At 39.5% G+C, this 11,701-nt stretch overlaps 1 long non-coding RNA gene across 3 annotated transcripts in view; it reads left to right on the forward strand.

Moving 5' to 3' along the window:
* The window catches only part of LOC121517848, a 109,685-nt gene extending 98,487 nt beyond the window's left edge, over positions 1–11,198 (forward strand). Inside the window, exons 5-6 of one of the 3 annotated variants that reach the window (XR_005992588.1) lie at positions 1,919–1,990; positions 11,065–11,198. This is a non-coding gene — a long non-coding RNA (uncharacterized LOC121517848). Of the gene's footprint in view, positions 1–1,918; positions 2,015–2,350; positions 2,980–11,064 lie in introns of those variants that run through there. The other 2 variants (XR_005992587.1, XR_005992586.1) reach the window with 2 other exon arrangements.
* Positions 11,199–11,701: the final 503 nt, after the last annotated feature.

Genomic DNA, 11,701 nt, shown 5'->3' on the forward strand with positions numbered 1-11,701 from the left:
CGGGAGCTTTGCAAGATGAATTTGCCAGTGAGAAACACGAAAACAGGCATATCCATCTGCTTTGCAAGGTTAATGTTTTAGTGCATTACTGTTCAACTGGCATGAAGTCACACAATGACACAAAATGCATTTTTTCCACTTGGAAAATCAGTTCTCATGGACACAAGTCTTTTTAAGCTGCTATGCCTCTTGAAAATGATTCACAAGGACATTTATTACTGAGGAAAAACGTCTTGCAGCAGCAATGCCAGCTGGCCTTTTTTGAAATAACTGTTGCTCAGAAATTTCTCGTGTAATATCTCCTGCCTGACCCTGTTTGCCTCTTTTTCTGCTTTTCTTTATTTCCAAATCATGCATTCAAAAGTAGAGTCTGTATAATAGTTTGTTTCCTGTTTCATAGTTGGATTAACTGAAGTTTCTCAATGTTTTTGAAACCCTAAAACATAAGAATTTACTCATTTGTTCCTTTAGAAATAGACAGATGGAAACAGTGCCTTTTCAGGACTAATAGCTTTAGACTCTCAGGCTCACTACTTTGTAAAGTTCAGATAATTTTGAAAAAACCTAAAGAGAGCTGCTGTTTTTTTATGGCTACTTGCACATAAAATATTTGCCTTTAATGGCAAAAAGTAAAAGCAAGTTTCAGAGTAATTGCTCTTACAACATTTTATTTTGATGAATCGTTATTTCGAATACTGAAATTTCATATTTTTATGAAAATGTTTAATAACCAATATCAGAATGCTTCAATTATTCTTGAGCATTAAGATTAATCCTTAATGTTCTTTAATGAAAGCAGTGCTTTAAGTTGACTCATTATATTCTTATTGTATATTTGGAGTCTGAATTGCTTTACCAAACGTAAGCTGGGCTGGGCAATTCATTTTAATAGCATACCTTTCCTTATTTGTTGTTTTCTTATAACACCACAGAATTCCTTTTCAGTGGAATTTTTATATTTTAAGCCCAAACACACCTGTGCCAGACTGTCACCTGGCGTCATATGACACCCCTCATTTGCCATCCTCAGCACACACCGACAGCAGGGTGTCAACAGTCAAACTCCCCATCAGCCATTGCATAGCCAGGTGCTTGATACCAGAGATGAAAGCCTGCTCGGGACTCGCAAGATATCTCATGAGATATCTTGCATGTTGTGGGGAGAAAAAAAAAAAGGAGAAACAGGAAGATGTCTCATAAATGACACGCCACAGCAGCATCATGTGAGGAAGACTTCAGGAAGGTCGCAGTTGAAGCATGCTAAGCTAACACGAAACTATACTCATCTTTGTTAAGACAATATGAATCTATTTGGATTAAAAGTTGTTGCATTTCACCAGCAGCTGTGGCCTCCCGTGTATTCTACACCTAGAACAAAAGATGGCACTAAATTTCTTTTTCTATGTTCTCAATCAGAGCTGCTACTACAGCACCCAAGAGACAGATGGTGTCAACATTGGTGGATAGAACAGGCGCACAGAAGCTAAAGTCCTCAACACACTGGTTGCAGGATTGATTCCCCGTCTTAGCGCTGTTTGGTGCATGTCTTCCCCCATGCTCTCTCCCCCATGTTTCCTGTCTCTCTTCAGCTGTCCTATCAAAATAAAGGCAAAAAAAACCTTCAATAATCTTAAATAGATAGACAAATAAATTGCTAATAAATATTTGGGAAACAGACCAAAAACAGTTGTAAAAAGGACATGTCAAACACGAAACAGATTATAAACATGATCAGCTTTTAATGAATCAGTATGTTATATTTAGGGCCGCCAAAAGATTACATTTTTTCCAGCACAATTAATCTGAAAAGTTCTGTCGTTAATTGCAAGTAATCGCACCCTTTAATAGCATTTTTTAAATTCCACTATTTTGCATTTTTAACTTTTTTTCATGTTATTTTGTATTTTGTATTTTTCAGGAGATGCTGCTGCCGTCACGACACTGGTTTGACACTCCAGACAGACACCCAATCACACAAGGCTGTTCCTAGGTGTGTTGATTGCTGCTATAAATGGTACCTTATCTCAGTGCTCGTTAATTTACAGTCCTTTCCCAGCACAGCTGTGCTAATTTTTTTTTCATCTTAAATGTGTGCACTGCAGTATGACTGTCACAGCAGCTCGACCCTGAAAGCATCTGTTTTACCATCAATTGCACTCGTGGCCCACATCTTGTTGGTCAAAGTTAACTTTTAAAATTCTTAGGAATGACTGATGACCATTGTTAGTTTATCTGTAAAGTTCATGAAAAAATTAGTCCCTTCAGGTTTGACTCGCATTTATCATCATGTTCAGGTATTTGTAATCACACATATTGAGACCAGACACTGTTATTGTGTGTTTTTTTTTAGAATGAATGCAAGGCATTTTTGTGCAGGAACAAACACTGGTTTAAGCCGGCTGACAGCTGATTGAAGATCAGCTGACACTGTCATCTCAAACACACGACACCATGGAGGAAAGGAAGTCTCATGCACATATTTCTTCTGTCTTCTTCCCTCTGCTTCATTTCCTCACGGCTCTCCATGATTCTCTGGTGGGAGGGACTAAGACAACAAAGTTAATTCAGAAATTTTAGTATTATAATTGCCCATTTTTGGGGGTGCCTGTGTCAGCTTACCTGTCCTTATTCACACCAACAGTCCTTGAAAAAATAAAGCCAAATTATCTTTACAACTCAGGGGCAGTGATTGTGGAGATGTAACTCTCAAAGGGGCAGCACTCAGACCTTTATAGTAAAAGCTCAGTCCTTTAAATCCCTATCTCAGACTCTGGTTTAAAATTTTTACTTTTTCAAAGAAACATTTTGATGCCTGCTTTTCAAATTAGTGTGCGTGGGTTTGTACATGTGTCAGGTAACCTCATTGTGTCCCCTCACAGCACTTCACTAGTAACAGCAAGTGGGATGTCTAATGTTTTTAATTAACTTAAAGGTTGAATGTGTAAAATTTAATATGGGAAATTAAAAGATGGTAATTTCCTTCTTTGGAGCCAGCATGCTGCCATGAATAAACTCCATTAAATCACAGAGCTGGTCTCTGAGCTGGGGAAAAATCTCACGTTTTCACATGGAACACTGTGTTCTCATGAAATAGTGAGGGTAGGAGGTACGGTTCGAAAATGAAATATACAATTATAATTAGTAATGCTTGTATTCAGTGTGATCAGCTCCTGTAGCTTCTTTCTTTCATCATAAAGGCACATGGGCTGAAAAGGTGTGATTAGAGTACTTATGAAAGAAGGGATTCAAATCAGTGAAAATGAAATTAACTGTCATAAAACAGCTCCAGGCTGTCACATCAGTCCTCTTTCATGTGTGCACGTTTGATTCTGTGCAGTTCTCCACATACATGTAGGAGTCAAATCATCTTTCAGTTGTACTGTTACATGTTCAGAAACTACAAGGCCAATTAACTCTGTCTTCTTTATTTTACACAGATCTTGTGTTTGTTTGCTGTAAAATCACCCCACACCAATAAACACCAACAAAGGCAAACATAAAACAGCAAATAGTTGAAGTAAGTGTAATTTCACATCCTAGCAGTTTCCCCTAGAAGGCTAAAAACAGTGGCATTTCATCAGTGGAACGTGTTCTGCATGGTGGCTTTACATTTAATTGGCTACGCCTGAGAAATTATATATCTAAACTTCCACTTCCATTGAGAACATTGCTGCAGATATCGCATTATGTGTGAAATATGAAATACGGGGGATGGAAAATGTCCCTATTACAGCACCATTAGGAACCTCTCCATGGTTGACTTTTCAGTGTTGCTATCTGATAAGCCAGCCACAGCACTGTCCTAATTCCTCTAATTGGATGCCGGTAAAATAACAATCAAGAGAAATGGTCTGTATACAATCGCCAAGCCCAATGCATAATATGGACTGTGCTCCACTGAGACTTTATTAGGGATCCAATATAAACCGTCACTGTGGGAGTGTACTTCTGATAGTAAAGAATGGATTCTAATCAACTGAGAGTCATCTATAAGGGATTGGTATGGCACTGAATTACACAATCTGGTGTGATTACACCTCTCTGTCCAGGTAATGAACATACTCTGTCAGCCTCGGGAAATTATCCAAACTGCAGTAGGTGGACTATTTATTGTGTGTGTGCCTGTGTGTATTTTTGAGTGTACTCTTCCGTATATGTTAGACCTTGGAGCCAGCTTTTGTGTACAGCTCAGACTGATGAACATGTCTCTCATGCTGAGGTCAACCTGTCCCATGACAGCTGTCCAATTTGTGTTTGTGTTGTAGTCTGTGCTCACATGATAAAGAGTTGATGAAAAAAACCCTGAAATTACACAAAACATCAACCAAAGGAGCTGTTTTATGGAAGCTATAGTGTCAGTCAGGGACTGCTACTCCATTTCATTTAAGCTCTGCCCATCTATCTTCTGTATTATGATGACAGGATATAGCTCACAACCTGGACAGCTGTCTGTAGACAATGTGACCTGAAGAGTGACGGTGACAGAAAAATGACAGATCAGTCATCTGAGGGTCATAAAGCACAACAACAGTCAACAGATGTAAACAATTCTGGTCATTTCCATGTAAGTGGCCGTTTGTGAGTAAACATATCTGTTCTTCACTGTACCATTCCTGTGAAACACTTTACTATGTGTGGTAGACTCCGTATTGTGTGTGTGTGTGTGTGTGTGTGTGTTTCCCCCAGAGGGATTTTGCCCTGATTTTGTCCCCACCAGTGGAGGCCCCTCCCAGGGGAGAGTTATATTCACAGCAGTGGTCCCCTATGATGGATGGAGTTCAGTAGAGGGAAAAAGGCTTACAGTTGGAAACACCCACAGAAACACACATGCTTTCATTTAGGCTGTTTGATCAGTAATAGTAGTCTAAATGAAATATTGACCAAAGAATGGCTGGGATTTATATATCACCATCTCAATGTAGAGGATATACTCACCTTTCACCCCCAAATTCTGAGCAGCTGGAGACTCGAGATCACTGGAGAACTACAAGTTCACTGGAAGAGTAAACAACAGACTATTTTGTCTTTCTGGTGTTATTTGATTTTCAGTTTTATTCTGTGACCTTTTTGCTTCTGCCATGGGTGAGTACATTAAGTTAAAAGGTTGGGCTCTGGAAGGGAAGTTGAAGTTTATGTAAATTATGTGGTTTTCTGTTGTCAGTGACCCCAAAGTGGGTCTGTGGTGAGCGCTGGTGACCTATAGCTTGTGCCATTGGATGGGATGTAATATTGATATGGTAGCAGGGCTGTACGTTGACTTTTTTGTCCATAGCGCTGGTGCTACAGAGGTTGACAGTCTTGTAGCACAGAACAAAAACCTGTAGCACAATATATGATGTTTGCTACATCTCCAAAACCAACATGCAACCAAAACATATGCTTAGTTAATGAATGTACTTGAAAAACAAAACAGCACCTAAATTACAGCTCTCATTAATGTTTACCAAAGCAAACAGCCAATCACAGAGAAGAGAGACGCTGATGGTTCATTTCCACATTCAGACACAAAACAAGAGCAAACTGCAGGAAGCTGACAAACTTTACAGGAGTGTGGTGCTGGAAGACGATTAAAGCAGTATGATTTAGAAATCAGACTTTGAGATAGATGAGACAGAGGAGCAAATGAGCTCAACGTGTGCTGCTATTTGCTGCTGGAATCCTTTTGTTTGTATTCATCAATGTTTTTTTTTACTTTTGGCAGGAACAACAGACAGCTGAAGTCTTTTTCTGTATTCATTCTTATAACTTAAACTTTAGTATGTTCTAGAGACTGAAGTATGTTTCTTTGTTCATCCTTAAACTGTGTTTCAAGGACTGAAGTGTTAGGTCTAAACTACATTTGTATGTTGGTATTGATATCAGCTGAATTCAATTTGTAAATATCCCCAAATTGTACAAACCCCAATATTGTGCATTCCTAGTCAAACTAAGAAATAAAGTAAAGTTTTATGTTCTTATGTGGGCCTTTTTTAATGGATTTCTTGCAGGCCAATTCAAAAGGACCAAGGGCCACAGTTGGCCCACAGGCCATAGTTTGGACACCCCTTATATATTTACTGATACTCAGAGTAATAGGAAAATATCCCAAACATTATTAGAAATAAATTAAACACTGTTAGAGTTTGGTCCATATTGTAGTGTCACACTGGGTTCTGATGTTTATAGAGCTGATGTAAATGAACAGACACTCTTTTCTCTGTGTAATCATAACATCAGTACTATTTGACTTCAACGGTAATTGAAAAAAAAAAAAAAAAGAAAAACTATCTCCAAGTCGCGTCTTTACCCTAACAATACACACAAAGTTTATGCAGTGTGTGGCTGTATTGATCTACTGCTCCGTACTCCTGTCTCTCTCTCTCCCCCTCATCTCTCCCTCGTACACTGCTGTCTGTCTGTCTCATATCAGACCTGTATGCTACATTCAGACGCGTATTGGCTTGTTAACTAAACAGCAGCAGCTACGATATTAGTGGACAAAATCTTTAATCAGAAGTTAGCGCAGACTGAGAGCTCTGTTCTCTCACTGACAGCCAACTCACTGTGACCTTCTGTGCATAATTGGAAAGGATGAGGCTAAGCTAGTAGATACACGTTTTTAACATTGTCCAGCCTACGTGCCTTAAAATCAAACTTTTATAGCAGCGCTCCTCTTTAACATAATGACACCTGTACTGCGTATGCCCTGAGCCTGCCCGTGCTGCAGCAGTCCACTCTTTCATCATGGAGCATGGCCGCTCACAGGATTGCGCAAGACAAGAGGAAAAAAACATTTCACTTGAGTCTAAAATATACCAGAAATAAGAAGTAAATGGACTGGGCATGAAATTCAAATCACAAATCAAAGTGGAGTGAAGTTTTTGGGGCAACAAGTCAAACCTAAAGTCTTATCTGCGCGTCTGGCATTCAAACACCTCTCTCACTTTGTCATAGCACCTGTGTGAGGAGGATTGAAAACCTCTTAGCACAGACCAATTTTCTCGTAGCATTTGTGACATATATGTCGCACTGTACAGCCCTGGGTGATTTACTTTTGGAAGTTAGCCCTTTGTGTTGTATTTTCAAGTTCACTGACAGGTTAGGCTGGGTCAGGTCAGGTATGGATAATAGCAGCGCAACGTCCCTTCCTGCTTTCCAATGTGACTGCGCCCCCATTTGAGGGAAAACAAGCCATCAGATTGAATGTCAGTAGGTTGGACAGACGATGGATCTTGTTGTTTTGTCAGGCCTCTACCCGGCTGTGTACTTGTATTTGTCTGTCTCTTTGTTTTGAGTTCAACAGTTGGCTACATTGCCAAACACTGCCCCAGGATCAGTGGTGGTATTGCAGCGTTTCGCCTGTATCGGTAAGCTTTGGGTGAACTGAAGAAGTCAGTGCAAAGTACAGACATAGAGTTTTGTCCATATCTTATGTGTTTTTTACATAAAGTAGAATTAAGCCTTTATTCCAGCCCTGTATGGTGGTGTATGATGTGAACTCAGGCTTTTGACTAATTCCTGAACTACTTCACCACCATTTAGCAGCTGTAGCAGCAAATAGGTTTGGTCAGGCTTCCTCTTATCTCAAGATCCACAGTGGATCCTAACATTTCCAAGTACCAAGTAAGGCTGAATTTCTTACTGCTCCTTAGATAGTAAAGGCATTGTGTTAGAATTCAGACATAGCTGTACATTAACAATGCAGAGAGATAGCAATGCTAATGTTAGCAGAGCAGCTCTCAAGCCAGGACTGACACACCCCTTGCTGCATCTGGGATCTAAGATAGGAATAGAGGAAGCACAGAAGAGGATGTTAGTAGAGGGTTTGCGATTTTCAAACTGGCTGGTGGTTAAAAGTTACTTTGGAGGAAAGAAAGTGTGTTGAAATGATCAACTTTTAGACATTTATAATTGTAGAAATTAATATTTGTGATTCTGACTTTGAATCAATTTTTTTTTTCCAAAACCTCCATTAGCAAGTAGCCTGACTAAGTTAGGTGACAGAATTCTTATCTAGAAAGGAAAAAAGGGAACAGAAGGCTGAACAAAGTCTGTGTCCACTGCATATCAACTGTGTACAGCTGCCATCACAGATACACTATGACATTTGAGGCAGACACCCAGTCACAGATTTAAAATCAGTGTTTTTCTGCCCTAAGCAGGACCTTGTTCCAATACTCTTTGATGCTGTGGCCACACATAGGTGAAGTGGTAATGCTGCTTATTATTTACCTTTAGCAGCTACACCTGTAGCTTCATGTGCACACAATGATGTCTGTAACATACAGTTTAACATACAGTTTAAAAATCTGTGCATATGTGTGCTCTCATGTATGCATATAAATCCAGGCACACTATTAGTGTAAGGTCAAGCCCTCATTGTTGCTCTGTTGAGGGCCGTTGCTGTAATTTCACATTCATTAGGTATTCCCCTCCAACCACTCCTGCAGGAAGATAGTGCCATAATTTTATGAATTGCCAAGCAGACTTGATATAATGCTTCTATTCCCTCTATCCCTGCTGTGTGCTGTGCATTTACCAGCCTTTATTCAGCTGTTAAACATGCTTCGAGCGCAGTCTTTGATAAAGCTTAAGGTGTTACACACTCCACTCTGTTGTGCCTGAATATCTCTCTTAATACTATCTGGAGAAAAAAAAAACATCTAACTACCCCTGCTTTTGTTCTCCTGTGCCTAAACCTATCCCAGTGCACCACTGTGCATTTTAATAAACTCTAATTACAGTATATATCTTTCCCTTTATTTCTGTGTTTTTATTTTAGGTTGGACTAGATTTCACACACACCCACAGGGCATGCCGCCTGTGTGTTTTGCCGAGGTATCCTTGGCTCCAACCTACCATATTTCATCCTGTGTACCTGGGAAGTTTGTTTACATCAAAGTCTCATTTACACCCGTGACTGGGAGGCATAAGAGGCTGAGGAGGAGATGTGTGCCGAACGAGGCCACTTGAATGATTCAGCAGACAAGATGTTAGCCATGATGGTGTGAAGGTTAAAGCAGTGCTTTATGCAGAACATTGATTGTTGTACGCTTTCCTGCTGAAGCACAAAAGGACATGGTTCGATGTGGTTTGTCTCAGTGGGTTTCTTGGTGCTGTGTTGTTTGTTTGGCCTTCAACAGGTGTCTGATCCAAGTGTAGTTTTGGGGTTCAACTCCTGTCAAGTAAACTGGGAATGCTGCAAATTGCTTGTGAATTGCCTTGCTAAACTTTACTAACAAGGAAGTCAGCTTAGCTTTAAGGGACGGCTATTGTAGTGGGATTGTTGTTGCTGAAATAAATCAGAGGTTGGTGAGTGGACAAGGGGGCTTTACGTAACAGTACTGTTTGTTTCAGAAGACAAGAGATATTAAAACCAAAGACAGGCTCAAATTTGTCTTTTTTTCCTGCACATCAACAGTGTGACTTTTTCAATGATATTATATGTTAAAGTGAAATCGCGACAGAGTTTAACAAACATTTTTTTCCATGAATTTGGTTAAAACATAATTCTGCTTCCAAACAACGAATTGTGACTTTAAATCTATTTCTTTATAAGAAGGCGCAGGTTTAAAGACATCGTTCAGTCTCATCTGTTATTTTCCCAGACTGTCTACACTGTCTGGTAACATTGATTCATAGTGCATTTAAAAGGTATTCTACCCCTTGGATGTTTTACCCTTTTATTTGTATTATAAATCAATCATGGTCATTACGATTTGGCTTTTTTGAAAAAAAAAACAAAACATTCATTCATTCCTGTGTAGTTTTAGATTCTCCTCCAGGATTTTCCTGTATTTTCCCATATTCATTTTCCTTTATAAGCCTTCCAGGGTCAGCTGCTGAGAAGCATCCCCACAACATGATGCTGCCACCGCTGTGCTTCACAGTGGGGATGGTGTGTTTGTGGTGATGTGAAGTTATTGGTATCTGCCAAACATAATGCCTTGTCTGATAGCCAATATTTTGGTCTCATTCGACTAAAGAACTTTCTTCTGCTTTACTTCCCATATCCCTTTTGGCCAACTCTTGTTGAGAATTAATCTGAGTTTATTTCAACAGTGGCTTTCTCTTTGCCACTCTCCCATAAAGCTTTAACTGGTGAGGAACTGGGGCAACAGTTGTGGTATGCAGAGTCTCTCCCATCTCAGCTACTGAAGCCTGTAACTGCTTCAAAGAAGTCCTAGTTTTCTTGGTGGCCTCTCTCAGTAGTATCCTTCTTGCACAGTCACTCAGTTTGTGAGGACGGCCTGATCTAGGCAGATTTACACATGTTAATGCAATTACTCATTTTACCTTACATATTTTTGTTTTATTTAAAATATTTTATATAAATCTGTGTTCATCTTGACATTAAAGAGCTTTATTGAAGTTTTTTTCTGTAAAAAAAGCCAAATTTTATAGACTATGATTGATTTTTAAAACCGACTAAAGGGTAAAACATCCAAGGGGGTGAATACCTTTTATAGGCACTATATACACACTTGCTGTGGAAACACAAGTAAGACAGTAAGGAACTGAGATGAGAGGTAAAGGAAGACATTTGTAGTAACTCCGCAAAACCTGTACCACTTTGTATAGTATGCACACTGAAGCAGAGGTTATCAAATTCCACATGAAAGCTTTTCAAAGAAGTTGTCAAATTTCATGTTAAGTTGGAGGTTTCATCAAAGTGGTTCACTTTATCTGCACCTTCTGCATCCTCTTTCAGCTTTACTTCCCCACAGCTTAATCCACTGAGACAAACATTGATCACTGATGATGAGGAGTTAGCACGGGTGCTAACCTTGGTGACTGAGGCTGCACTTCCTTTAGCTGTTTTACTTCAGAATAAGCTACAAAGCAGTCCTTCAGGGAGCTCTCCAGTGGTTGGCTTTAAATTTAAAGCAGCTGCAAGAAGTGTTTGCTTAGCATTAATCAACAGAGGCAGATGCCATTACGGCTCCAATAGCGAGACAAATGCAACCGTCAGTATTGGAGGGAAACACTGAAATCTTTGAAAGGGATTTAAACTTTCTGTCTTTGCTATCTAAGACTTTTTTCACACTTCTTTACCCAAGTAATTTGCATTTTTCTCCCTTACAGTGCTCACGGTTATACTTGGTGAAGTTATCTTGTGTCTGCCTATCCTTCAACAACACACCAACCACAAGAGAGTGAAATTTCATTCAAAAATCAAATCGTTAGTAGGGACAATAAAAAGGAAGGCTTAAGGAGGCTAAAAGCAGCCTTTTTCGTCTTTTAAACAGATTACTATTGGCTCTCAGCAGGAATGACTGCTGGGTAGACTCAGTTCTACCCAGGTGGCCATCAGTTAGTGTCTCTGTTGCTTCAACTTCCTGTCAAGGATGTTGTTCTGCTAATTAAAAAACAAAGCTGTTCGGACCCAGTCAGATGTTTTCTTTTTGTAAGTTTGTAACTGGACGCTTAAGAGGAAGAAATGTTCAGTAGTGTAGTTGTGCTTGATATTCAGGAGAATTTGACTTTAACCAATAAAAATTTCTGACAAGGCAGTCACTCAATAATGCAGTATTATCTGTTCTAATGAAAATTTTACACAGAATATCTGGTGGAGAGAAGTGGAGCGTAGAGGCATTCATAGGCTGACTAAAGAGGGAATAAAACTCTTTAAAGGTGAAGTCTCCTCATTTTATGATTCTTTACAGTGGATGCACGAAACCTTGTCAGTGCTCTATTTTAACTCAACAAGGAAAGACTGGCA

The sequence above is a fragment of the Cheilinus undulatus genome, linkage group 11 (assembly GCF_018320785.1).
Source record: "Cheilinus undulatus linkage group 11, ASM1832078v1, whole genome shotgun sequence".
Taxonomy (NCBI): domain Eukaryota; kingdom Metazoa; phylum Chordata; class Actinopteri; order Labriformes; family Labridae; genus Cheilinus; species Cheilinus undulatus.